This window comes from Mixophyes fleayi, chromosome 2 (assembly GCF_038048845.1).
Source record: "Mixophyes fleayi isolate aMixFle1 chromosome 2, aMixFle1.hap1, whole genome shotgun sequence".
In the NCBI taxonomy this organism is placed as follows: Eukaryota; Metazoa; Chordata; class Amphibia; order Anura; family Limnodynastidae; genus Mixophyes; species Mixophyes fleayi.
This window is the reverse complement of record NC_134403.1, coordinates 312,686,353-312,713,933: the sequence shown is the minus strand read 5'-3', so window position 1 is coordinate 312,713,933 and position 27,581 is coordinate 312,686,353. Positions and strand designations below refer to the sequence as shown.

At 37.1% G+C, this 27,581-nt stretch overlaps 1 long non-coding RNA gene across 2 annotated transcripts in view; it reads left to right on the top strand.

Annotated features, from left to right (window-relative positions):
- Positions 1–1,157: 1,157 nt before the first annotated feature.
- The window catches only part of LOC142140443 (uncharacterized), a 52,845-nt gene continuing 26,421 nt past the window's right edge, over positions 1,158–27,581 (top strand). The window contains exons 1-3 of one of the 2 annotated variants that reach the window (XR_012688480.1): positions 1,158–2,106; positions 17,976–18,068; positions 19,309–19,376. This is a non-coding gene — a long non-coding RNA (uncharacterized LOC142140443). The remainder of the gene's footprint in view (positions 2,107–17,975; positions 18,069–19,308; positions 19,377–27,581) is intronic. The other variant, XR_012688481.1, reaches the window with a different exon arrangement.

Here is a 27,581-nt window from a genome sequence, read left to right as displayed (position 1 = left end):
AAGCAAAACTCTAAAATTGCAAAATAATAAAAATAAAGTAGAGAGTCACTCCCTATCCAAACATTTTTTATAGTGAACATAATGCAGATCCTAGGGAGTTCTTCTTTAAGGATATAGAGCAAGTTACTCTTGGTGATAGAGGGGGGAACCTGCAAAATAGACTTTCTCAAAGAGAAAGAGCGGGGTTAACGGGTTAAATAAGAGCTATGAAATAGCAACCTTTGTATAACAGTTCTGTATCATAACAATATTGTAGTAACACTATGATAAAGGATCAGTATTATTACTATTTCTGCTCAATTTACATGTGATAATATCCTATATCTGTGATATGAAACATTGTGATTAGAGAGAAGTACTATTTCTGCTTGAACTTTGGATGACAAGAGGTTGTACCTAAGATATTGTCATGTTATGAGTGCTATATTGACATGGATGGCAAAACATATATATATATATATATATATATATATATATATATATATATATATATATATATATATATATCTTGTGGTAAGAGCCAGCTACTGCAGAAGCACACGCGAACAACTTCTTTCTTTTTATGTAGTTTGATTGTCAGGATGGTAAATGTTTTGACACCGTACAGATTTCACAGCAATTCTTGGAGACCCTAAACGCTAGCTAGACATAACTTAGCTCTCTCAAGACCAGCCAGCTTCCCCAGCGTTGGTCTCACTGAACAAATGATACAAACAAGCTTTTATACCTGATACTCCTCCCCCCCTAGCTTGATGGACACACCCACCTTCTCTTTAAGAGGAAACGCCCATCACTGGCTCTGTTTGCACTAACAGACACACCCTGTCTGTTTGCTGAGAGGAAGCAGCTTTCCAAAACATGTGAGTTAAATAAAACTTTAAACTACACATAAGTTTTTACCTCAATCTAGGTGCATAACTGCGCCAATGTTTTATTCTGCTTGTATGCTTTCTCTGCAGCTTGTCAGATAAATGCCTCCCTTTGTTACAATATATATATATATACTGATAAGATAATTATATTTGAAAAAGTAAGGTGTTCCCATAAGAATGTAGTGTTAAAGATAATTGCTCTTTATTATCGTGAATATTGATATAGAATAATTATATATAATTTGTTTCCCAAGGACTGGATAAAGGTTGTCCATCGTTCCGTTATGGACACATACGCAATTGAGACTTAGAAGTCTCAAGTGGTCTTTGGTCTTCTCCTGTTATCGGAGAAGGAGAATGTCCAACATGCGCAGTGTGCCTGTCTGAAGGTAGGCACGTGCGCAATAAGCAGTATTAAACCTATATAGGCTTCAATGTACTTTTTTGTTTTCTTATTGAAGACATAGTTTGCGCATGCCCACGTCGCTTGCCAACATGTGGGCGCATGTGCAATAGTTTTTGCCATGGAATTAACGATTTCAAATATTCCTATAAATAGGAGCTCTGTAGAGGTTCATTTTTTATTACTCCATGAGGAAGCCCATAAAAAGAAGGAACAAATTATGTTGGGACATTTTGAACACACTCTGTGGATCATACAACAATAAGAAAACTTCATACTGTTTCAGGGAAACATCTGTACAGCCTGTGATCAGATACGTCTGTTTCAGGTTCTAAGTACATGCAATATTTTTTATAATTTGATAGACAAAAAATCTTTAAGGGTTTCACACTATGTTGTTTTCTTACATTTTTTGGGAGGTCACAAATATGTGCAGCAGAGCACATTAAAGAAGTTTGGATTTTAAAGAGAACCTGTTTGAGAGGAGATATGCATCTTATAAGATAATTGTTGGTATGTAGGCAATTTATACATGTTTCATGAATTTTAAAAAATTTGGAGTGTTTTTTTCCTGGAAAGTTGTTGTCTACAGTGGATTTTTATAGATTGTTTTTGGAAGCATGCTGAGAAAAGAGATTTTCCAGTATTAATTCACTATATTAGTGTGATCTATGCACAGGTGTATTTTTAGAAAAAGGCAAAATTGCACTATTGATGTTTTCTTCTCTGTTGGTTCTATGTCAAACTCCTTGGATATATGGAGCAGAGAGCTTTATGAGACACAGTGGATCACCATAATATACTGATGAGCAAAATCAGATAATTCATTTGGTACATAAGTATTATTGATCTGAATAAGGCTGTAAAGAGTAGGAGTATTGCACTAGGAGGAAACTTTTTCTTTTTAATTTTGTATGATTTTATATTCCTGGTTGAACAAACAGGAGAGACGTGAAATAGCCATGAATTGATGATGTATTAATACTATTATTGCAAATAGGACTGCCTCTTAATATATGTGTTGTTCTAAAATACTAATTGGTTGACTATGTACCATGAATTTACATTGTTATTTGGATATTTTTAAAAAAAAAAAAAAAAAAAGAAGCTAAAGTTGCTGCCTTTTTTACAAGATAGATTTGACGTTGTTTCTTATTACCTAATCTAATTTAGGAACAGGTGTGAGGTCTATGCACAAGGGAGACCACTGGTGCACATCTGGGGTTAACTACTAATTAAGTACCTTTGTGTTAAATATCCACCGTTCAAGCTGACCACTATTCTGATTATCTGTGTAAAAACATTTGCTGATATCCTCTAAAGAAAACGGGTAATGAAACTTGTCAGAACAAGAGATTGAATTATTAGACTGATTAGTGCATGAGGATAATAGAACAGGATAACTTTGTGCTTATTTGAGCAGGATAACAGTATGCTTGCTTGAGCAGATGCCATCTATTAAGTGAGAATGTATTTGCTAAGATTTTGATTGAAGCGGTGAAACAGCTCTTTGAACCATACCATGGGATGGGCTGGAGCCAGACAGGAAGAACATACAAGTAACAGCACCACTAGGGTTGCTTTATGTTTTTTGCTGGTAATAAAGTTTGGTTGTCTAACAACAAACTTCAACAATCTTCAGGCAAGCTTGGCCCTCAGCATTTTGGATCTTTTAAAATTATTTGAAAGATTTACCTGATTTCTTTCCAGTTCGAATTACCCAAGTCAATGAAAATTCCTAGAACATTTCACTGTTCTTTGTTTAACTCAGTGTTGAATTCCAAAACTTTTCAAGAAGGCACATTCTTCTAGGCTCCATCCTAGATGAGCAGATGATGATCGATAGACATTCTGAATATGTGGTTGGGGAAATTTTGGACTCCAAATTAATTTAAGGTCTTGTGTATTATTTGGTCCATTGGAAATAGTATGGGCTGGAAGAAAGGTATTGGGTTTCTTTCCTGTGGAATCACATTTTTCATGTACGGGGTACTGTAAGGGTCAGTGGGGGCAGATGTGCACCCCCATGATTGTTAGCTGTGTTCTCCATTGCTGGATTGCTTAGGCAACTCACTCGCAAATAATTTATTGGTGCAGTGTGATCACATGATCAGAGAATCACTAGATGGGGCTTTTTGATTGGCTCCCTACTCTTTATAGTGCTTGTAGTCTGGTTTCCCAATGCCAGTGATAGATGAATCCACGTTGTGTAAGCTACTCAACCTGCATCCTTGTCTGTCAGCTGCCTGTATTTTGAAGTCTGTCTGAATACTGTCCTCTGCTATACTGATCACTGCCTGGGGCTGGAACTCTGCCTGGATACAGACCTTTGCTTTTAATGCTCTACAGGTAAAGCCATCTGTACATGGTACTAGGAGACTTATTTCAGTTTCTGGCGATTAGCCTAACACCCTAATCTAACATAGGGAAATACATCATAGTTTTCTTTGGCAGAAACACACAAGATCTGCCAAACCAGATGGCAGTTCCAAACTATTAGCATGTTAATTGTATAGCTAGCGTTGTCATTGCTGATGGTGGTGAGGGTGAGGATAATGTACAATGAGTATCATTCTTGGACTCAGATGGCAATCTGATGACAATTATGAAGCGCAAACTGTAGTTTCTCAGTCATCATCACATGATTATTTGTAATACTTTCATGGGAGAATTTCAATCCAGCCACGGATATCACCCCCAACCAAAACTACTAGAAGTATTAGCAGGATACATCCTATATCCTTCAGCTTTCTCTAAGTTATAGCTCTAGAAATAGTGTATTTCAAGTTTGTTGAATCTGTTTAATTTTGGGAATTAATGGCTTGTGCAGATTCAAGATATCAGGTACCTATTTGCTATTATTTTTTTAAAAGAAGCTTTATACTTCAATAATAAAAAAAAAACCACTACAATGAAGCTTTTAAATATCTTCCCAAAATTTCACTTGCTGTGTTGTGCTGCCTGCTGCTCTCAAAGACATTTTACATAACTGATCGTGAGCAGAGCAAATAAGAGCTGAGAGTTTTGAATCTTTTTCGTTAATGCACACAAGTGCTTTTTAAGTATCTTAATAAATCATTGAAAGACTTGGACACATTAACCACATCAGCTAGTTGTATCAGGATATAATGCAACTTAATTATAATGTCTAAGAAAAATTGCATAATTAATGTGCAATTTATTCAAGTATGAAATTTCTGAACACAGTTAAGGACTTAAGGACATATTTTTATATTGTAATAACTAGTTCACCATTAAGTAGGCTTCAGAAGACTGTATCTAGTGACTCAACTGAGCACAGACAAAGCAGAATAAACAAAAAAAAAATGCATGAGGTAATCATCATTACTAAATGAGTTTTGCCTCTTCAATGGTAGCAAATAAGTCAATATTTAATTGCAGCATTATTTTAAGCTTATTATTTTGAGAAGCTTAGATGTAGCTACAAAGTTGAGTGGGATCCCCTTCCAAAACCATTCATGGGACATACAGTCAAGTCCATAAATATAGGAACATCGACACAATTCTCATATTTTGGGCTCTATACACCACCACAATGGATTTGAAATGAAACTAACAAATGTGCTTTAACTGCAGACTTTCAGCTTTAATTTGAGGGTATTTACATCCAAATCAGGTGAAAAATGTAGGAATTACAACGGTTTCTATATGTGCCTCCCACTTTTTAAGGGACCCAAAGTAATGGGACAATTGACTCTAAAGCTCTTTCATGGATATGTGTTCATTTGCCACTGTTGCAACCTCCTCAGAGAATAAATACAATAGATGGCCAAAATGGAGACATTACTATACCCAGGGCTCTAACACGCAAGGAGGAAAGGTTGAGGCCCTCGCTTTGCCTAGTATTGCTACCTAGTTCTTAATGTCAAACTCATAAAACACCCAAAAAGTTAGCTCTACTTATTCTTAACTACAAAATTATGTTGTCAGACACCCATGTCAGCAATATTAAACTCTTATATTTGTCTCAATACTGTAAAGTCGATTTGTATGCTACAGCATCCTTGTTATTCTTCTCAATTATTTGTCTCTCTCTTTAGCCTCCTTTTAGTCTCTGTACCCTACCAATATGCATTAAAATTTTCAATAAAGATTAAATAAGTAAAAATTGAATACACAATTACACAAAAACTCCCTGTCTGCTTTGTTTTCAGTCTTCACTGTTTTTCTTTTACTCTTAAAATTCTAGTTTATGCCATTCAATTATAAATGAACAAGTGCATCCCAGTGAAGCTGTAACCAAACACCCTAGCAATTTATCATACTAATTGTAGTTTAATGAAAAAAGGTGCCTTTAGCTGAACATAGTCATTATTCTAGATTTGATGTTATGCAAAAAATGTAAAACTTTTAGGTTCATTATGTGGTTTACAGGTTAAGTTTCCTTGTATGTGTAAATCAGCAAATTGACAATCTAATCATCAGTTTGCCAGTCAGTAGTTATTATGTGAAAATTAAAATTAGACATTATTTAAAAATGATGGGCAAAAAATTTGTATGACTTTAAAGTAAATGTATGCTATTTAAAAAAAGTATGCAGTCTAAATAAATTATAGCCCTGAATAAATCTTGCAAGACATTAGGCACAATGCAATTGAAATTTCACTAACTTTCTAAAATTGTGATTTGTATGATTTTGTTTTCATTTGTATTTTGCAAGTTGCATGAATCAAATTAACAAGAAAATATAGTAACAAATCTATACTTAAATCAACTATTTAAGGAAACTGCAATATCTGCTTTGTTCTGAAACCACTTTATGTTAACATACCAGTATACCATGTTTGAAAAACCTGGAAAATTAATGTTTTCAGGTATGAACTTAGAGGGGTTTACACTTAGGGAACACTCTGAGACGAATTGGCAAGCTGTTCCCTCCCTCGGGACCAACTACTGTTGTGGATATGTTCCTCTACTACATTGTGCCTTTCCCTCTCTCCTCTACTTACCTCTTGTTCTGAATCCTAACACAGGTGGGGTGCACACCACATGATATGCGTGCTGGAAATGAGTACCACGTGTGCTGGAAATGAAAGGCAGACACAGGAGTATGCTCCTCTAATATAGAGCACTGGATGTAAGAACATAACAGCACTGGACATGAGTGGTTCAGATTCAGAGAAATCTGAGAAATCAAAATTTTAGTGTACCTTTCTCGCGCCAAATTCAAACCCGAAAACAAGGCAAAATGTAAATTCCAATAAAATGTTATCTGCTGCCATTTTAAAAGTGATAGCATGTGGGTAGGAGGTTTGGTCAGGGTGAAAGAGGCTATGCATATTGAAATAGCTGCAATTTTACTACACAAATCTTAAGAGTTATTGACAGATCATACTGCAGGAAATGTGTGTAGATAAATTGGATGTGAGCGAGAGAAGAGTAGACAGGTAGTGGCTGCTGGTTGTAATAGTATATGTGTAAACTAATTAGGAGTGGCCAAAACACAAAAAATGGATTTTGAAATTAAAGTGTTTCAATCTGAAGGCAATTGTTTGAGGGGCATTATCAGCTATATCTAAACTATTTAGTGGACAAAAAACACAGGGCGCTGTTTGGCTCTGATCAGCACCCCCTCCCAAACCCACCCAAAAACATATAAGTTTTTCTTTTAAAATCCCAAGTGTTTTAATCTGTAAGCAATTGTGTGAGGTGCAGTATCAGAGATATATGAACTACTTATTGGGCAAAAAAACAAGCTTTGTACACCTATCAACCCTGCTCAGTATTCTGTGAATGCCCAATTTGTTCTTCAGCCTCAGTGTTCTTTTAATGCACTGATATGGCTGTTTTGGAGATGACAGACCTACACTCAGCGAGAAGTTTCTTTTGAAGTTACAGAAGATGCAATACCATGATGAGCACTTTTTTTTGAAATGGGTATGCTAATATGTGTAAGAGCAGTAGTAGGATCACTACTAGTAAAACGTGATCATGATCTGAGCCTTTTCTTGCCACTGCATGTCATGTATGGAAAGTTAGTTATTTTCATTTTTTTAGACAAATCACCACATTCCTCAGTAACTTTTCCCTTAATCGTTAAAACAAGAGCTGATGTTTTCTTTGAGAGTGGCAAACGTTTGGATTTAGAGCGCCCGTTCTTACACTTTGTTCCTAAATGGTCTTTTTTATTTTTTATTTGTAGAGGTTGAAAAAGTATTACTACTAACACTACTAGACTATAAACTGATCCATGATTGACAACAGGAGTAAAGCTACTTGAAGTTGGATCCAGTTCTAGCTGTCACACCACCACGTGAATACCCAATGAGATAGGGAAAGAAGGGACTGTTACTTTGCAATGTAGACGCTGTTCCACAATATCAGTCAAAATAATACAATTAGTTGAAATCAAATTGGGTTGTGCTGTAAACACAGCACCCTGTCTTGTGCCCACTTACTAGTACAAATGTGATATTGTCGCTCACACAATTGCTTTCACAGTCAAACAATTGGATTTTAAAATCAAGAAATATTTATTTTGGGGGGTGTGCTGCTCAAAGTCAAACACAGAGAAGCTACTCTCTGTTTTGTTGGCTCCACTAAGAAGCATACCAGGGTCATTCTGTTGGAAAAACTCAAAAATGTCATAGCAAAATGGCTCACCCCACTAATACTTTCCCCAGGATTCCTTATTGCCAATAATGGAGCAAACATAACTTGGTTGTTCAGAATTTCTTAAAAAATTACCTGCCATGCAACCAACTGAAGCAAGAGGGTATGTGGTCGAAGGCTAGACAATAATTTAATTGACATTGAGAAAGTCGACAACAGTAGTTAAACAATTCAAATATGTTGACAGTATTATTAGGTCGACAAATAATATACTCAACAGTATTATTAGGTTGACAATTAAAATATTGACAGTATCATTAGGTCGATTCATATGGTCTACAGCATTATTATGTTGACAATTTAAATATAGACAGAATTATATGATTAATGGTTAGGGTTTTGAATGGGGTTAGGGTTTGGACTAATATTGTCAACGTAAAAATACTGACTATACTTGAAATATCAACCTAATAAAACTGTCTACACCTGAATTGCCAAGCTAGTAATATTGTCTACATTCAAATGTTCGACCTAATAACACTGTTTACATTTCAATTATTGATCTAACAATATTGTCGATGTCATTACTGTTGACTTTCCAACCCTGTCTGTATTATGGTGTCAACCATATAAATACCTATCAAGTAACTGTTGAACATATGTACCACACCCAGCAAGAGGTAGTAACGAGGTAGAATTCAACAGTTTATATACTTCAGCCATTTTCTCAAACCATATCAGTTGTGGGGTGGGCGTACCCTTGGATTATGTATTTTCTAAAATGAGCATCATATCAGCCAGTGCTTTGCCTTTATGTATTTAAAATGTCCTTTACTTTATTAAACTGCCATCCTTTCTGCCACTGCTGTGTCACAATGTTTCAAAGGAATTGTATCTTTTATTAAACTGTTCTGTCACTAATTTTAACCACTCAGCTCATTGCAGCCTTTGGCCAAAATTGGTGTAAACTTTTGACAGTTGTGAAGAAATCATTAGAAAATAGACTGTAAATGACTGCAAATGTTAATGCTGTACATACTAATATAGGAAGAAAAACAGCTGAAAAATCACATGATTTTACCTGTTTTTCACATTTTTTAATGAAATCCAGATTCAAACCAAAACCAAAACACATGAGAATTTTTGAACAAAACCAAAACACAAAGATGGTTTTAGAACCAAAACCAAAACACGGTGCCCTGCACTCATCTCTAAACTGCACTGTGAACAACAGATATCCGATTCATACTAACTGAGAAGACCTGAGCCAACTGCAGCACAGAGCATGACACAGAGGGAATAGGGACGAGTAAATGGACTAAGCTTTTACCATTCCTGTACCATCTGTATCTGAATCTGACTGAAGCATTATTTTAACTACTACAAGGCTACAAATACATCAAACGAGATATTTACCCACCTACAGTTCACAGTTCACACAATTTTAAGGGAAAGAAGATAAGTGTTGGTGGGAGGCAGGTCTCTCAATGCAATGGTATTGTACTCGTATCCTACTTGTCACCTTGGCAATGCACTTTTTGGCACAACTGTGTCCTATTTGTCAGTTGCGCACATACAGGGGTGTATGCTTCTATTTCTGTATTGAAGGTCTATCTGTGCCAAGTTTATTTTAACAAGGCAAAGGGAATGTTTGCCTTGGGCCAATCAGGAAAAAAGGCTTCCTATGTGGACACCAAATGGTCTCTCATATTTCTGTCTACTAGCAAAAGAGGGCCCTTGCTTCAAAGATGAGAGACCCATCTTTCAAAATAATTGTGTAATAATGTTCATTGGAACTTCCTAGTTCAACAAAAACAAAATAATACACACTTTAGCCAATTAGTAATCTTAATTCTAACCCCCAGCATTCAGTAATCAACAGCAGTTATATAAGCAAATAAATTAATTTAATTACCATTTCCCCTATAATGTATTTTTAAAACATGCAAAGATTTCTCCCTTACTAAAGATGTATTTGTACAAACTTACACAATTTTTTATTTAGTTACCATTTACATATTCTAAAGAAAAGATTATATAAGTCTTAACAATTAACAGTTTACACAGGAGGTAGATAATTTTGTGCTCAAAATGTAGATTTCTCTTTTGAATGTACAACTAAATTACTGGTAGTTTATGAACAGGCAGAAGAGCTCAATGCACTCCAATCAATGTAAAACATTCTAATTACCATTATTCTACTTATTTCTTACCAACCACGGATCAATCTAAGTAATGAATATTGATAGCAGGTATTGGCTAAAGTGTTAGCAATCCAATTGGTTAATATAAAACTATCTTTAAAATGCCCAACCCAGAATGACTTTATTAAAAATAAATGTAACTGCAAGAAAATCAGGTAATTTATTGATCTAATGGTTTTGGCAAGTAAAATGTATTAATGCATTATTTTTGTGCTAAGATTTTTTTTCTTTTCTCTTTATGCTTGTATTGATTAGCTCAAGTTACACCAGGAATCTTAATAAATAATATATTTAATAATACAATTAGCTCAAATTATTCTAACAGGCTGCATTTATCTTGAGAGCTCCAAGGTAAAGTGTCCAGATCACAGTAGTGTCTATGTACCGTCTGTTAAACACTTCAGTTTTTTTGTTTTTCTTTTTGCTTGTCTGGAACTACTTTCCCTATCATTGATTTCTGGCTTCCCTGTCTGCAAACTCCAGCTCTGTTTACCAGTTCCAGCTTTTGTTCCTGCATGGTCTACATATCATGGATTAAACTCTTTTCTTGTCTATGACTATTTGCTATCTTGCTATTTGATGCCTTTGTCTGTTCTTGTCTCAATCTGTAGACACATGTAGATACATCCCTATGGTTGAAATATTGCATTATTTTCAGGTTTGGTGGCATCACACCATTAGCTTCCCTGTCCTTAGTACCAGTATTCAATTGCATGAGACATGTGAACATGTAATAGTGCTACCCTTCAGTGTAGTGCACATAAAACCCACTTATGCTAAAACTATAAATCTTAAGGAAAAGAAGTCCAGTTATTAGGGAGAGTTATGCTCAATGTTGGCTACTCATAGAGCAGGATAAGGCATTTGCTCAGAAACAATATGTAAAGTAGCATAAATTAATTTGAAAGCTGGTGTTTATAAGCAATATACAAGTCATATATTAATCCCTTAAATCATTAACTGGTGATCGGGATTATTCCATGGAGATGTCAGTGGTGCCATACATGCCTTAGTTGATGAAATAAAAAAGGACCAATGAGGGTGATGTGGGGGAGTTTTTATTTCTGATAAAGCCTTGTTTCTTATATATGTGGGGTTTTATTATGCATCCTTGGTGTACAGTACTGGATGCCAGGGCATGCTGGCATTTATGATTACCAAAGTGTTAGCATCTCTGGCAGCCAATGGTATGCTTGTGCTTATAGCACTACAAGTGACAGGATACCCAAAAATTAAATGTAGCCTGGGCATGCCGGGACCTATTGTGCACCAAAGATAATATACAAAATTAGCTACTTAATTTTCACTGATTACACCACACCCAATGCCTAGGAGGATTAATGGTATCAGCACAGGGCTTAATTTTAGGGGCAGCACATTTTTTGCAGCCTTATGCTGACTGGCCTAGGGCTTGTTTGGTATCATGGACAATGGGGGGTCCCACTCAATGGGTTTTCCTGCTATAGTGCCACAAGCCTGGGCTGGCATAATCTAATGTTGATATCGGCAGTGATTGTATTTTCACCCTCCCCATTTTGCTAATACCAGCCTAGGCTGGCAGCACTAACATTGGTGTGGTCTTTTTTTGAGGGGAGGGAACTAATTTTTTTGGAAAAGTCTATTTTCTTTACACAAAATTCAAGGTCTGTGCTGATGATCATCTCGAAAGAGCCATGTCTGCTCCTGCTTCCTACTCTACATACCTAGTAAGATATGTGAATCCATCCTTACAGTACTTGGGCTACGCCAGCCCACCCCTTCTCTCCTCCATTCCACCTCTCCACAAATAAATAGGCGAAATGGGGTAAAACAACTCAGGCTGCATACAGACTAAGATGTACTTCTTTTTGCTGTGCATGTGCATATGGAAAAGTGCATGTTGTTCTTCCGATTTTCTTGAAGGGGGTCTTCTCAGCTCTACTTGGGGTAAAAATATTATAACCTACCTTGTGGAAATGTTCACTTTTGGAAGAGCATATTCCCATCTCCACCTGCTGTGGTGTGGTACAGGTAATAAAACTTTATACTCTAGGGGATCTTTCTGGCTCCACTTAGTTGGTATAAAAACTAGGAAATGAACAATCACTCCTATTGTTTTGTATCAGGGCTATATGATAATACCCTGGCCTTACAGAGCACAATACAAGGTTAAAAATACCTCATACCACTTCAGTTGTGGCAGCCAAGAACATAGTTATATATGTTCCTTTGTATAAATCCTATTTCTGCAGTCCCAACACCTCCATAGAAAATAATACAACTCATCATCTAATTGGTGGGGACTTTCATTCAGCAAATAATGAGGTGCTTTCTGTTGTGGTAAACTGATGATAGACATTATTACTCTGACATTACATTTTAGCATAAGGGACAAATAGATTTTCACTGTACCAGGAGCGCATTGCATCTCTTGAGAGCTGGGTCAGTTGGAAAGAAAGAGAAGACATAGCTCTTAAACCTAGGATCGAGCACAGTTGTCAAAATGTAATGATCCGATTTCAAGATGTTGATAACTCTTGGATCCTGGCAAAGCGAATAAAGTACTTAATCTAAAAGTCCAACATAATTACCAGAATTGCTTTTTTTCATTTCCTCCTTCAATTTCTCTTGCTGCTTTTCAAAAAGTCTAATTAGGAGAATCACTTGACTCGAGCTAACAGTGTCTGCCCTCTCTTCACAGGTGACTACTTTGAGTGGTTTCAGCACCTTCCACAACATGGAAAGTATTCTCCACTGCGCTGGACTAAAGTACATTCCCCCTCTTATTCTATTATTCTTGCAGCTGCTGCATTCTCCTGCATGCTGTTGCAGAATCCCGAAAATGACCCTAAATATTGCGGGACACAGACAGCATAGCCTGCATGTCATTGTCATTTTTTAAAAAGTTCTGTACCACCAAGTTGATTATGTGAGCAAAACAGGGAATGTGAAGGAATTCCCCCCGCTGTAATGCTCTAACAATATTGGTGGCGTTATCAGAAATCACATATCCTCTGGAGAGTCCAAGCAGGATAAGCCATGTTGCAATGACATCCCTTAGAGTTTCGAACAGGTTGTCAACGTATTACCTCTGACCTGCGCCTTGTCTTGTCCTGATAACCACCTCTCACTCCCGCCTTTAAGATTTCTCCCATGCTGCTCCCCACTTATAGAATTCCCTACCATGCACAATCAGACTTTCCCACAGCCTTCAAATCTTTAGATGCTCTTTGAAAACCCATCTCTTTTTTAGAGGTGACCTTATCCTCGATAACACTATAAACACTAATGTACCCTCAAAACTATCCCAATCTCCACTCTGAGCCTCACTCGCTCCTCTTGTTTCAGCTGTGCCCTCTTCTTTTAGAATGTAAGCTCTCTAATGAGCAGGGTCCTCCATACCCTTTGTTTTCATGTCTCCATTCATTTTGTCTGCCTTGTCTGTTCTTATTTTACGTATGTCCTGTTTAATGTATGTCCTTGTCTTCCCTACTGTACGAACTATGTTACACTGTGGTGCTTTACAAATCTATGATAATAATAATAATAATAATATGCCTCTTAGTGAAGTAGATGATACACAGAGTAGCCTGCCCCTGAAACATGTGACGTTCTTGGGTACATGCTGCTGTTGTCCCTGCTGGTGAAGGCGAATCACCAACCCAGTGGGCTGTCACAATCATATAATCTTTAGTTTGCCCAGTTCTGCTTGTCCACATATCTGTGGTTAACTGTACAGTGGGTAGAATGGCATTTTGTAGCCCAATAGTTACATTTTTGCGAACCTTATGGTAGAGGTGAGGAATAGCTTTTCTAGGAAAATGGTGTTGTGATGGAATTTGATAATGTGGACAGAAGACCTCAAGTAACTGTCTAAAACCAGCTGCATTAATAGTGGATATTGGACGCAGATCTAATACTAGCATAGTCGCCATAGCGTCTGTGATTCGCTTTGCGACTGGGTGACAGCTTTCATACTTCCTCTTGCAAAGGATTCAATTGTTGTATACTTCTAGTAGTCTTCTTCTTGGTCTGCTTCTGGGTTGAAGATTCACCCCCAGCAGCAGAAGCAGCAGCAGTGGGCCTAACGCTCAAGGATTCTTCTGAGGAGTCCTGGATAGGGGAGGAGTCATCTCGCCTTAGAAACTTAAATGTAGGACTAACTCTGATCACTTGTGAGGATATTTATGATGAAGGTGTTGGGGTGTAGATTGTAGGTGCTGGGATCTAGCTGAGAGAAGAGAGGTAGCTGATGTTGGACTGCTAGTTGCTATTTTTTAGCATAAGTTTCTGATTTTCACAAAAGCTTTCCATGAATTTGATTCAAATGGCATAACATGGATGAGGTTCCTAGATGTTTAAGTTCCCTACCTCTACTGACTGTGGCTTTACAATGCTACAAATGGCTAGACAACTGTTATCAGTATTTGTGTAAAAATAATTCCACATATAAGAGGTGGATTTTTTGGTCTTATGCCCAGGCATGACAATGGACTTCTTCTTATCACTGGCAAGAACTGCTTCCACTGGTGCATAACTTGCCACAGTAGAGTTCATTAACAGCACTGTTTGCTTAGGTGCCTTAAGCCCATTGTTAGCTTGTTTAGTGGGGACCCAAACAAGCCAAGCATTTCAGCCACAAAAGAGGCACTGTTTGTCACTGGAGTGCTTGCTTTGTTAAAATGTACATGTCCTTTTCAGTATCTTACATAAGGGTGGGTGGGAGGACAATTCCATCTTGCACCACTTTTCTTTTCTGCAACTGTTGTGTGGCAGTGTTTCCTAGATGTGCTATGAACAGCCGTGTGTTTGTGTCATTGCTCTGTCGCTTAGCATCCAGTCAGTTGCTGCAGTCTTTGTTTGAAAGTGTATGAAAATAATATTGTGCCCTGTGAGGTGTTATTGAGGTTATTAATAATGTAGGGTGGGAAAAAGCAAAATTATGTGATTTTAGCAAAAAAAATAGGGATTTTAGAAAAAAAATAAGGATCCAAACCAAAACCAAAACACGCAAGGGCGGTTTGCCAAAACCAAAACACGAAGTTAATACAGATCCAAAACATAAACCAGAACACGGGGGTCAGTGAACATCTCTAGTAGCAACATTTAGCCCCTCATTTCTGTAATGACACATTGTGCCCCTCTTATGTAAAACATCACCACCATAACACTGTAATAACACATAACTCCCATCACAACTTTAGTAAATGACTGCCCCTTCACCTCTGTAATAACACACCCCCATCACCTCTGTAATAACAAATCCTCTCCCCCACTTCTTCCCCCTTTACAACCTTAGTAACACACCCTCAATCACCTCTGTAGTAACACATTTCCTCCATCCCTCCCTTCCCTGTTATCAGGGGAGGGCTGGCAAATTTTAGCCCGGGGGGCAAGACTCGACTCAGCAGCCTGTTAGAAATGTTTTAGAGTGACCCAGTCATGCCCCCCTGACCCCCAAACCAGCCTACCCCTGCCGGTTATACACACCTCTCACATCTGTAGCAACACATTACCCCTATACCCCCTGTAGCAACACATTTTCCACCCTGTAACAACACATTCTCCCTCTCCCCCTTTAACAACACATTTCCACCTTGCTCTTTGCAGTAACATCTAGCATCATCATGCCTGTAGTAACACCTAACCCATTCTTCCACCACTGTGGCAACACAAAGTTCCTTCTTGTAGTAACATTCCCTCCCACAGCATCATATGCCCCCCCATAGCAACAACCCCCATATTCTGGATTTCACTGTGGCAGGTGCAGTGCTATTTGGGAGATTGCCCAAACAGAATCCTGGTACATTGTGGACCATAGGGACAAAAAAAAATTACAGTAGTGTATCTACTCCAGCATCCTGGGTCTCCCTGTATCTATTCTACTTTCTAAAAATATAGTCTTGCAGACCACATAAACGGGCTGCATGTTGTACACCAGTAATCTAAAGAAAAATGTACACCATAATTAATACCATGAACATGTAGAAGTGTTTTTTTCTATTGGAAATATCATCAGCTAAGTTGATTTGTGAAATGATCTATTTCAAGAAAAATTCAGTAATGTTTATTAAAGGATAAACCTAATTGAACCTGAAAGGTTACTTACCTGGTAGGTCCCCTGACACACTCACTGAAAACAGAGCGGTTTTCAGGAGCCAACGGCTGCCACAATCTCTCTGTTCCTACCAATCCAGTAAGTACTCTTTAGTGACCATGTTTAACTTAATATATTCCACTTAAATCTGAATTTTCACTTTTGAATTGAATAATCCCTTAATATAGTAGCAGCCTAAACTTTACATATTTGTTGCTTTACTATATGTAAACTATTGTATAGTAAGCATAAAAAAATTATGTATCCAGGGGCGCTCAATAGCTGCATATACAGGTCAGATTGAACAGCGATTTATTCAAATATACAGTAAAATTAAGGTAATAGACAAATGGCTGTGATTCTGTTGTCTTGAAGACAAAAAAATCACTCTAGTGGGTACAGCTAACAGTTTTTGAAACAGAAATTGGAAAAGAAATTAGCCTTGACAGCTCTGTATGCATAGGAACATAACTCATCCTGTTTGGAGTTATCCACCTGCAACAGTATCCAGGCTTGACTTTCCAATGTCTGAAATATTGCAATTACTGAAATACAAACACACTTGCCAAGCTTACTTCATGCTGACTGGAAATTGGCTAGAGTGTTTATATGCTGAATTTTGTACAGAGAATGCCAGTAAATAAGTAAATAGGAAAGAACATGTGGTTATTTGACAATATATTCTATACTAATACCTTAATATTATTCTAATAGTTACTTCTAAAAATAATAATTGCCAATATGATGAGGAAATAGGAAGAAAAGAAGGGAAAATGTACCTTAAAATTCCTGTTTTTAAATGTCTTAACCTTATGTGTAGTGACATCTTTTTATAATAAACGGTGTAACCCGATAGGACGAGCCAATGTGATGGGCTGGAAAATGCTTGCATATTTCCCATTGCTCCCTAATTAGATGTGACTGTCTCATCGTTTATCACTATATGAGAAAGGCATCAATCAATACAAATAATGCTATGAGTATATATAGTGTACCTGTGTTCCTATATCTAAGGAAGGAGCTAGAATTGTTCCTCTGAAATACTTAATAGGGAACACTGTAGCCTAGCTAATCTATCATTACCACTGTCGACATCTGAGATTGCGAAAACACTGTCTAACCAGTACACCATTCAATCCTTCAACTTCCAGCAGATATTGCATTTTTCAATATGGACAATAGTGATACCATCCATAAATTGTAATTTATGCTTTTATTCATTATTTTGTTTAAATTTGCACTTGACCGATTGGAGGTTGTTTCTTTACCTCTAGTTTCCTCAATACTACTTAACTGTTCACTTATTGTGAATTTCTATACAGGAAACACAATAATTTTTTATGCTGTGCTGTATAAATACAGTTATTTTAAATTAAATACAGTATGACTTTTATGAACAAATTACATTTTTCAAAACAGTTCAACCAATGTTTCTGATCTTGCACCTGTTTTTGTGCCCTGTACACAATTAGGTTCACACTGTACGATGCAATGCAGCTATCTCCACTCAAACACTTTTCTATACAATTGTATCACACATGGAATTCAACAGTGAAAAATCAGGTCAAAGCGTGTGTCCCATTAGGATATTTATCTATGAGAGTTTAATTTTATTGAAGATAGAACCTAATTGTAACTAATTTGTTATTTGTTTGAACTTTTCAATCTACAAAAAGCTTTATGAGGATTTTATCAACAAGGGAAAATGTCTTTTGCAGTGTGCTGTTTTATTGTTATAAATTATGCCCTACCCAGTCATAATGATTGTCTATGTCTTCATAATGTTGATCATGTGTTCAAATATATGATTTATAATTGGTGTATATTAAATGTTTTCCCTTCACAAGTGAAAAATCCATGCTTAAGACTGAACCCTTGAGAATCCTCGTCGCAGGGAGAAAGTCTGCAAGCTACCGCAGGCCAGAAGCAGAAGATTACAGGTTATTGTTTTGCTTTGTAAGGAGCTTTGAGCTCTTCTCTTCGATAAAAAAAAATTCTGTGTGAAGAATGTTTGAAATCACACCACAGACAGACATTCTAGAATGACAAGTGAAGATCTTGCTTCTGTTTTGTTTATACTGTCTAGTTTCTGGCAAAGGCTTATCCTAACCAGATTAGTGGGATAATCTGTTTTGTTCAGTTAATACGGATAGGATTTATTCTCTTTAGAGAACTTATTTTTTATTTTGACATTTTGTGTATTTTTGTATGCACTCCTTACTTCCAATGTAATTCAATACAAACATAATAGAAATAAACAGATAAAATAAATGCAGTGAAAATTTCAGGGGCAAAAGGAGTTAATAGAAAACAATTATATTGTACTAATCCCCTACAATTAATAACATTTTAATAGTAGAATTGATTTAATTAATTAGAATTACAAATTAATATTATTGAAGACTCAGGAGAAATTGATTATTTCCCAGATATTAATTAAATATGTAAAATGATATAATTTAATAGCCACTATGTAGAGATATCAAAATAATATTAGAAACAATAGTTAGAATACAAATAAAAGCAGCCTTATACAATGCATTCCTAACCATTCTAACTAATCCCCAACATTTCTTTTTTAATTAATTAATAAATAAATAAGAAACCTACACGCATCATTTTGAAATAACTATTTGAATTAAAGATTACACAAATTCATGGTTCACCATTGTTTTTAAAAAAACAACAACTTATTTTCTTCTTTCTTGAGCCACCATTATCAAAATGGAATAAAAAACATCCCCATAAAAACAATCCCCATAAAAAGCAACCAACATACTACCAACAACTGCCATTATATGATCAAACAGGGGCTCCCTTTTTATCATTTACATGTGGCTAGCATTGGAGAACACTTCAGGTTAGTGAGTCAGTATTTAAACTAATCAAATGTGTAAAGAATTTACAGAAGCTTCTATAAAATTATCAGGTAGCACTTTGTTGTTCTGTACACATGGAAAATAGTAAGAAGAAGGGGATTTAAAATAAACTGTAAGCCCATGTAATAAATCCCTGCATTCTGACTAGCTCTTTTTAACAATAAAGTCTTAAAAGAAATGACAGTAGCATTAACAATTCCAAACTGGTTCACCAGCCACAAATCAATGAAATTATGAAATATTTGAAATTTGCCAAACTTCTCTCCTCATAACTGTTTCTGTCCCTTTTCTCAATACACAGATATGCTAAATCATAGACACCAGTGCAGGTTGGCCAGTGTGGGTGGTTATATCAACTGCAATATTAAGGTAGGGTTAGGGAATGTTGTATTTTCACTTTTAGTTACTATTAATAGTATTATTAATTGTTAATTGTATTGCACTTTGATGCTCAATTGTCATGTGTTCAGTGTACCATGCAGCTTTTAAGGATTGCAAAGGATAATTAACTGTTACTTTCACATCTGACATGAGATACATCCAAATTATACTTCTGCTATGCTTGGGAGATCATTAATTCACAGTCATTACATTTTGAGACATGACCAATTTACTTAACCTTTGTTAGATCCAAATGTTTGTTGCTCTATTGTAAAAGATACCTGCCATTGCATTAATAGATAGTACAATCCTGACAGCCAATTTTACCATCCTGTTTAAATGACATGCATATAAATGCCAGTGCTTAAATTGCAGTTAGTATCCTTTAACTGTAGGTTCAATTGGTTTAAGCAACTAGTAAAAGCATCACAAAAGTAAATAAATAAATGCCATAAAATATGATCGAGACTGTCTAATGTTCTTGAGTATAGACTTAATTTGCTCTAAATATTCTTTGAAGTTGAACAATAATAGCTAATGATAGAATGTTGGTTCATGGAATCATTAATTAGCTAGTACACGTTACTGTATACCTGATATTTCAAATCTACATGACTAATGGGTTGTAAAATAGTGAATTGTTGAAAAAAGTGAGCATCATTTTTGTCAACATTTTGGGAAGAATGAAACATATTCAGCTTGTGATTACCTTTCCATAAATAAGACTAACAACTACATGGTTAAACTTCAAATTTAATTTTTGTCACGTGTAATAATGAAGATACTAAAATAAATGAAATAGTAAGTAACAGCACGTGGACAGACTTACTGATTGCTTACAGGGCACTGTAAATATGGAACTTATGATTTTATGCTATTGGGGGCACCAGTTTATTATTTTAATATTGTTTTATATAATTTATTTAATACATTATAATGGGGTACTATTACTTGTAATGTAGAACAATTTAACTTTTTTTGCTCTGATAACCATCAGTCTGGGGTACTAGGAGGGGTCCAATGCTACTTAGCATTGGGCCGAGCATCCCTAGGTGCGGGGGCCCAAATGATTGTTCGGCCCCATTGAGCAGCGGTCCAAGACCGATTCTAAGTAGCGTGGCCTGTACAGGACTGGGAGAGTGGACTTTTTGTAAATAGACAAATGTTTTTGCTTTATTTAAATGATGAACAGTGATGATAGCTCAAACCTCTGGTTATTTAACTAAACAATCATATGTAACAATAAATGAGGGTCGCGCTGCTATAAGTCAAATTGGTATTAGCTAAATAAAAACCTCAATAAGCGGGAGATCTCCTATCGTGCAGAGGAAGACATTCGACAATATGCCAGATAAATATCACATTACGTTTAATATATATGCGTCAATGATCCACAGTCAATTGGACTGAAGGTAAAGATCCTGGACAATCCAAGTAAACCCTGTATTAGAGTAAACCTAATTTAAACACTGAATTAAAAAACACACATATAAGTAGAAAACACACGTATAAAAAAACACAACCGCGGCTGAGGAAAAAAGGTTGGTGTACACTGAAAAAAAAAAAAAGGGCATCCAGATATAAGTAATCAGTCATAAATCTGGAGCATACAAAGTACTCAGCATGTGCTGATAGATGACAAGCTGATTAAAAAATAATGTATAATAGCTTATAGAAACGGCCTCCTCCGTAACCATACAGTGTATGTGGCAAATTGAAGTCTCGATCACCTGGTTTATGTGGTCCGTCAATAAAGCTGATAATCCATTTCACAGATGGTTTTCGTTCCCTCCAAGCTAGCCAGTCTCAGTAGCACTGACTCCGCTGGAGCGCGCTCAATCCAATGGTACAAATAATGGGAGCCAATGATGTTAAAGGCTTCTTATGGACCAGCAGATATAGTACAATAACCAGGAGTATAGTTTGGATACTCAGAGATGAATCGCCACTTCGATATTAAACACTTGAATGATACGGTAGCAGGCACACTCACATCCGGATATGAAGCACACAAGACCCCGCTGACGCGTTTCGTGCTTCTCAGAGCACTTTCTCAAAGCTCAATAAACAATCATATGTGCTCAAAAACTATCTTACTATTATTAACCAGCTAGAACGCTATAGCTTACACCACTTAAAACAAAGCTATTGCAATTGAAGCGGTCAACACATCTTTAAAAAAATAAAATATGTCCTCCCAACATGTTTTGTGAACAAAACAGCTTTAACTGAGAACTACGACACATTAGGAGTTGTGGCAATTGCGGCCATACTTTATAATATTTGCTAATCACAATAGAGGGTTATGTATTTATTGCATTATCCATGATCGTCTGTTATTATGTCAGTTAAGTGTAATCTCAGCTATATAATCATGTGCATGCACTAACCCAGCAAAACACTTCTCCCACTGTTGCATTGTATATGTAACCCACATCTCTTCACTATTGATGTACATGTGTACGTAGCCAGGGTAACCTACTGATAATCTCAGTGTCTTACCAGCATTCTTGAAAAATGGTAAGACCTTTTTATAACAGCTTTACCATTCTTTAAAGGATGCAAAAACAACTTATAGAACATAATTGTGTCTGAGAAACCTAAATAGCTAGAGATGTGTAGTCCCAACTACAGCCTTGTCTGTGAGGAGTTTGTATGTTCTCCCCGTGTTTGCGTGGGTTTCCTCCGGGTGCTCCGGTTTCCTCCCACACTACAAAAACCTACTGGTAGGTTAATTGGCTGCTAACAAATGTACCCTAGTCTGTGTGTGTGTGTTAGGAAATTTAGTGAGTGAGTTCTCTGTACAGCGCTGTGGAATCAGTGGTGCTATATAAATAAATGGTGATGATGATGATGATGACCCCATTGTTTTGATTTTGAATCTGGATTAAGTTCATGTTTTGGTTTTGCCAAAAACCGCCATGACAGGTTTTGGTTTTGGTTTTGGTTTCTATGTTTTTTAGAAAAATATCTAAACTATGCTAAAATCACTTAATTTTGCTCTTTTTTTTGTTCCTACATTATTATTAACCTCAATAACACTAATTTCAAGTCAATATTGACCAACTCACAATTCACAATATTATTTTTATCCACTTTCGGACAAAGACTGCAGCAACTTGGCTGGATGCTAAGCGATAAAGCAACAACACAAACATACGGCAGTTCATAGCACATCTAGGAAACATTTCCACACAGCAGTTGCAGAAAAGAAAAGTGGTGCAAGATGGAATAATCCTTGGTACCTCCCGCCCACCCTTATGTAAGATATTGCAAAGGACATGTACAGTTTAACAAAGCAAACACTCCAGTGACAATGAGTGCCACTTTTGTGGTTGAAGTTCTTGGTTTGTTTGGGTCCCCACAAAACAAGCTAACAATAGCTTAGCTGCCTTAAGCCCAACAGTGCTGTTAATGAACTCTACATTATTAAACCATGTCTGCTCATACTACATCTTTAATATCCTTCACTTCTCTGGATACCTCCCTCTCAGCCATGAAGAACTGCCAAACTTATGTAGACACAGGAATGGATATTACAACTGGAGTTGCATTACATCTGCTTCAGACAGACTGTGACATGGTACATGTGGGCAGCATGGAATCTGGCATCTTGGAATATGCTGCATTCAACAGAGATTTAAATCAATATATAAACGCAGTTGAGGAGACCATATTTGAGTTAAAACGTGACCCACCGGATGAGATCCCGGATTTAAGAGAGCTTGTACATGAGAGATACACTGCGCTTCAGAAGAATAATACAGAGGAAGCCCTGAGGCAGAACGAAAAATATGTCCAGTTTAAAAAACAGCTAAGAGACCTGAGAAAACAAATGGGTGTGTCATGTGCCCCTGCAGACAAAGCTTTGGAAGATGAAGACGAGGAGATCGCCGTAACCCAGAGCTCTCCTATAACACCATTTGAGATGGTGAACCAGTGAAAAAGTATGTGGCCACAAGTACGAGAGAGAAGCAATTGAAAGGCTGATTGCAAGTAAACTTCAGAAGGGAAAATCCGCCAGTTATCCAAAAATTGGCTGAATCACTCTGACATGAGTATATCATTAAGTGCTCTTGCACTAAAAAGAGCCATTGAAATTCACAGCAAATAGCAAGGTCATCAATGAGCTTAGAATCGTCCCCAACCACAAAAAAATGTAAATATTGCTAGGTACCTTGACGTTAGGTGCAGATTACAAACACTTTGTGCAATACTGATGAAACATCAGCAAAGTGAAATGTTTGAGTAATACATATACATGTCTATTTAGACATTCAGGCTTACATTACTTCTGCAAGCAAAGTTGTTCTTTGGTACTAAAACATCTAGGTAACATTGGCACACAGCTGTAGCTGAAAGGAAAAGTGGTGCAAGATGGTATTGTCCTTGGGCACTCCCACCCACCCTTATGTTGGATCTTAAAAAGGACAAAGCAAGCACTTCAGCGACAAGGAGTGCCACCTTTGTGGCTGAAATGCTTGGTTTGTTTGAGCCCCCACAAAACAAGCTAACACTGGCCTTAAGGCACCTAAGCTAACAGTGCTGTTAATGAGCTCTACTGTGGCAAGATGTTGACATCATCCTCAGCCTCATCCTCACCCTCATCAGTATGTACATCATCCTCACACATTATTAATTAATCCCCACTGGAATCCACCATTACAGAAGTCTCTGTACTTTGATGTAATTGGCGGGAAATGCCTTCCTCATGGAAATTACAGTTCATTTTGATGAACATTGTTTTTTCCACATTTTGAGGAAGTAGCCTCTTGCGCTGATCGCTGACAAGGTTTCCGGCTGTGCTGAAAACTCTTTCTCAGTACACACTGGAGAGTGGGCAGTTTAGGTAGTGCAAAGCGAGTTGGTACATGAGTCTCCATATTTTCTTTTTTTTTCCTCCCAGTATGTAAAGGGACTGTCTGATGTGTCTATTTCTATGCTGTCATTAAAATAATCCTCCACCATCTTTTGGATGTTGATAGTAGGATCAGTTGGAGTTACGGCAGAGGTGTCATGTTTATTGGTCAATTCTTTTAGACCACACCAGATGCCAAAATGTTTTGCTGAGTCATCTGCATCATCCCTGGGAAAGCTAAGTTTTTTCCTAGCAGCAGTTTAGTGAGAAACTGAAGGAGGAGACGTCATCCTGTCACGTAATACTTGAGCTGTCATCTTGCTCACCAGGAGAACCTTGCATCTCTTCAGATCTGGGTCAGTTGGAAAGAAAGAGAAGAAATAGCTCTTAAACCTACGATCAAACACAGTCGCCAAAATGTAGTGATCCGATTTCAAGATTTTGATATCCCTTGGATCCTGACAAAGTGAATAAAGTACTATATATACAAGTCCGACATACTTAGCATAATTGCTTTGTTTGGTCTCCTCCATCAGTCTCTCAAGCTGCTTTGACAAATGTCTAACTAAGGGAATCACTTGGCTCAAGCTAGCAGTGTCTGAACTAACGTCACAGGTGACTACTTCAAATGGTTTCAGCACCTTGCACAACACGGAAAGTATTCTCCACTGTGCTTCAGTGAAATACTCAACCCCTCCTTTCCCAATGTCATGGCTTGTGGAGTAAGTGTGGATGATTTTTTGCTGTTCCTCCATCCTCAGGAGCATATACAAGGTCATGACTGATCTTACAAGAAACTGCCTCAGTGACAGTTGCAGAACTAGCACTCATAGAGAAAGGCCTGATTCTTTCCTTGCCACTGCAAGAATGGCATGTTGGCAAATTTATTTTTTTCTGAAGTTAACTTTGCTTGGATTATAGGCATTTTTTTCTTTGTCAAGTTAAAAGGTGTTTTTTTACATTTTTGTTTCCCTGACTTAAAAACACTACGCACCTTAACATAGGCTTTAGCAGCTGACTTAGAGGGATTACTATAATCATGACTGGTACCAGCAGCTACTTGGTGCACCTGGTCTTCCGTGTATTGCTGTGAATCCATTTTGATAACACAGTACAATGTGACTGCAGATTTTGAAGAACACTGACCGCCCTATTATTTTAATTTTTCTGCAATTACAATTAGCAATGAAGCAATGGCAATTAGACCGTCGACTGCAAACAACACGGGCACCTCTTCTGTTTCTGTGAGCTATAATAACACAGTACAATGTGACTGCAGATTTTGAAGAACACTGACAGCCCTATTATATCTATTTCAGCAATGACAATTAGCATTGGAGCAATGGCCCATAGACTGTAGACTGGCAACAACACTGGAACCTCTCCTGTTTTTGTGTGAGCTATAACTCAGTAGAATGTCACTGGAGACTTTTAAGAAAACTGCTACCCCTCCTCTTTCTGTTTTAAAAATGATGATGCCCAACTGCACTAGAGTCTGCCAAGAACCGTGCTATCCCTTCTGTGTCTCTCTGTGAAATGGCGCTGGATCTCCGCAGAGGGCGGAACTTATACAATGCAAAACTTGCGAGATCTGATAACAGAACAATGATGTTTTGCCTTCTTATCACTTCCAAGGCCGGGCGAAAGTACCGAGATGGCTCGGCTTGGAACTCGGATCGGAGAAGTTCGGGTGGGCTCGGTTCTCGGAGAACCGTGCCCGAGCATCTCTACTGTATACTAGTATATAACAAAATAGTCTTTCATATCCTCCAAACAAGGCTACACAACTCATAGAACATAATATATTTGTTCTGAGTCTGATAAAATTTATTTTAAAGCATGTTTTACAGATTATGAACATCAAAAGAGTCTCAATTGTAAAGCGCTACTGAATTTGCTGGAGCTATATAAATAAATGTTGATGAAAAAAGATTCTCGCTTAGAGGTTTCTGTATATCAATATCAGATGCCATATGACAAACTCTCTGCTTTATATCTTTCCTGTAAAAGAAAAAAATTTAAGTTGACTTATTTTTATTTCATTCACAACTATTTTACAAAAAACTACAATGAAGTATTTAAAGGTGATGTTTTTGTGACTACCTTACATTCATTGTAAAACTTCAGTCTCTTTCTTGCATTTTTGATTCCATCTATTTATTGTAATCTCACTTAGTGTATTTGCTTTGTAAGGGTACTTTATCTGCAATATACTGTCTTGTGCTGATAAGAAAAACATATATATGCAGCACAAGCATGTATTGTATCGGCATGTTAAAGGTGATAGGAGCTTGTTCTATATATCATAAGAAAAATATTTTACAAGTAAACTAACTTAATCATATGGCTTCTCTATTAAATTTAGAACAACTTGTTTATTTTTAATGGTTTTTCAGACAAATTGTGGAAAGAACTACATAGTAAAATGAGGGAAAAAAACAATGTTATATTATTTTTGTTCTGTTTTATGGTGGTGGCTTTTGTATAACAAAAACTGACTGTTGTATGAAGCTGATTACACATCTGCTGAACCTGCCACTCCACCTGAAGGTCAAAATACAGGATTATCATTCAATATCAGACCAGATCCGGTTGTTCGACTCCTTGCCCTGAGCAGTATTATTGATATTATCTTTTATTTATAAGGCACCACAAAGGGTCTGCAGCGCTATACATGACATATACAGAAAGCAGTGATCCATAACATATTACATGATACATGAAGAACAATATACCTGTCAGGATCTACCTGCGTCCTCTGCATCGCATGCTGCTTATTGGCAGCTCCAGCCTTCAGGACCTTGGACTTGTTTTATTATGTTTTTCTGGTAGTACCTTTGTTACCAGAGGTTCTGCTGTTGTGCCTTTTTCTTTGTTATTACTAGGGGTAAACCTGGCTCACTAAAAATCTCCTGCACCTGGGTGTTCCCTACTTATAACTGCCTCTATCCCTCTCCCTCTCCTGTGCTGATCATTGTTTTTGTTGCTGTTGTATGTTGCTGTTATGTTCCCTGCTGTTCCCTGCTGTGCTTCTGGTTCACCTGTTCTGTGGGATTTCTTCATATTACCTGTTTATCTGCATCAGCCGTGTTCCTAGTATTTGCTTTCTGCATCTCCCTGCAATCCTCATTCTATACCTACACCATCCGGTTTGTACCATCCTGCAATAAACATTTTGTGTTTCACCATATTCCGGGCTCCTTAGCTGTGATTACTGCATTGAAGTGTGACAATTCTAAAGACCAGACATACTGAATGATAAAATAAAGAGGTAACATGATAATGCAGATCAAATTATTTGTGGGACAGTGAGTGAGAGTGATTGTAGTGACCAG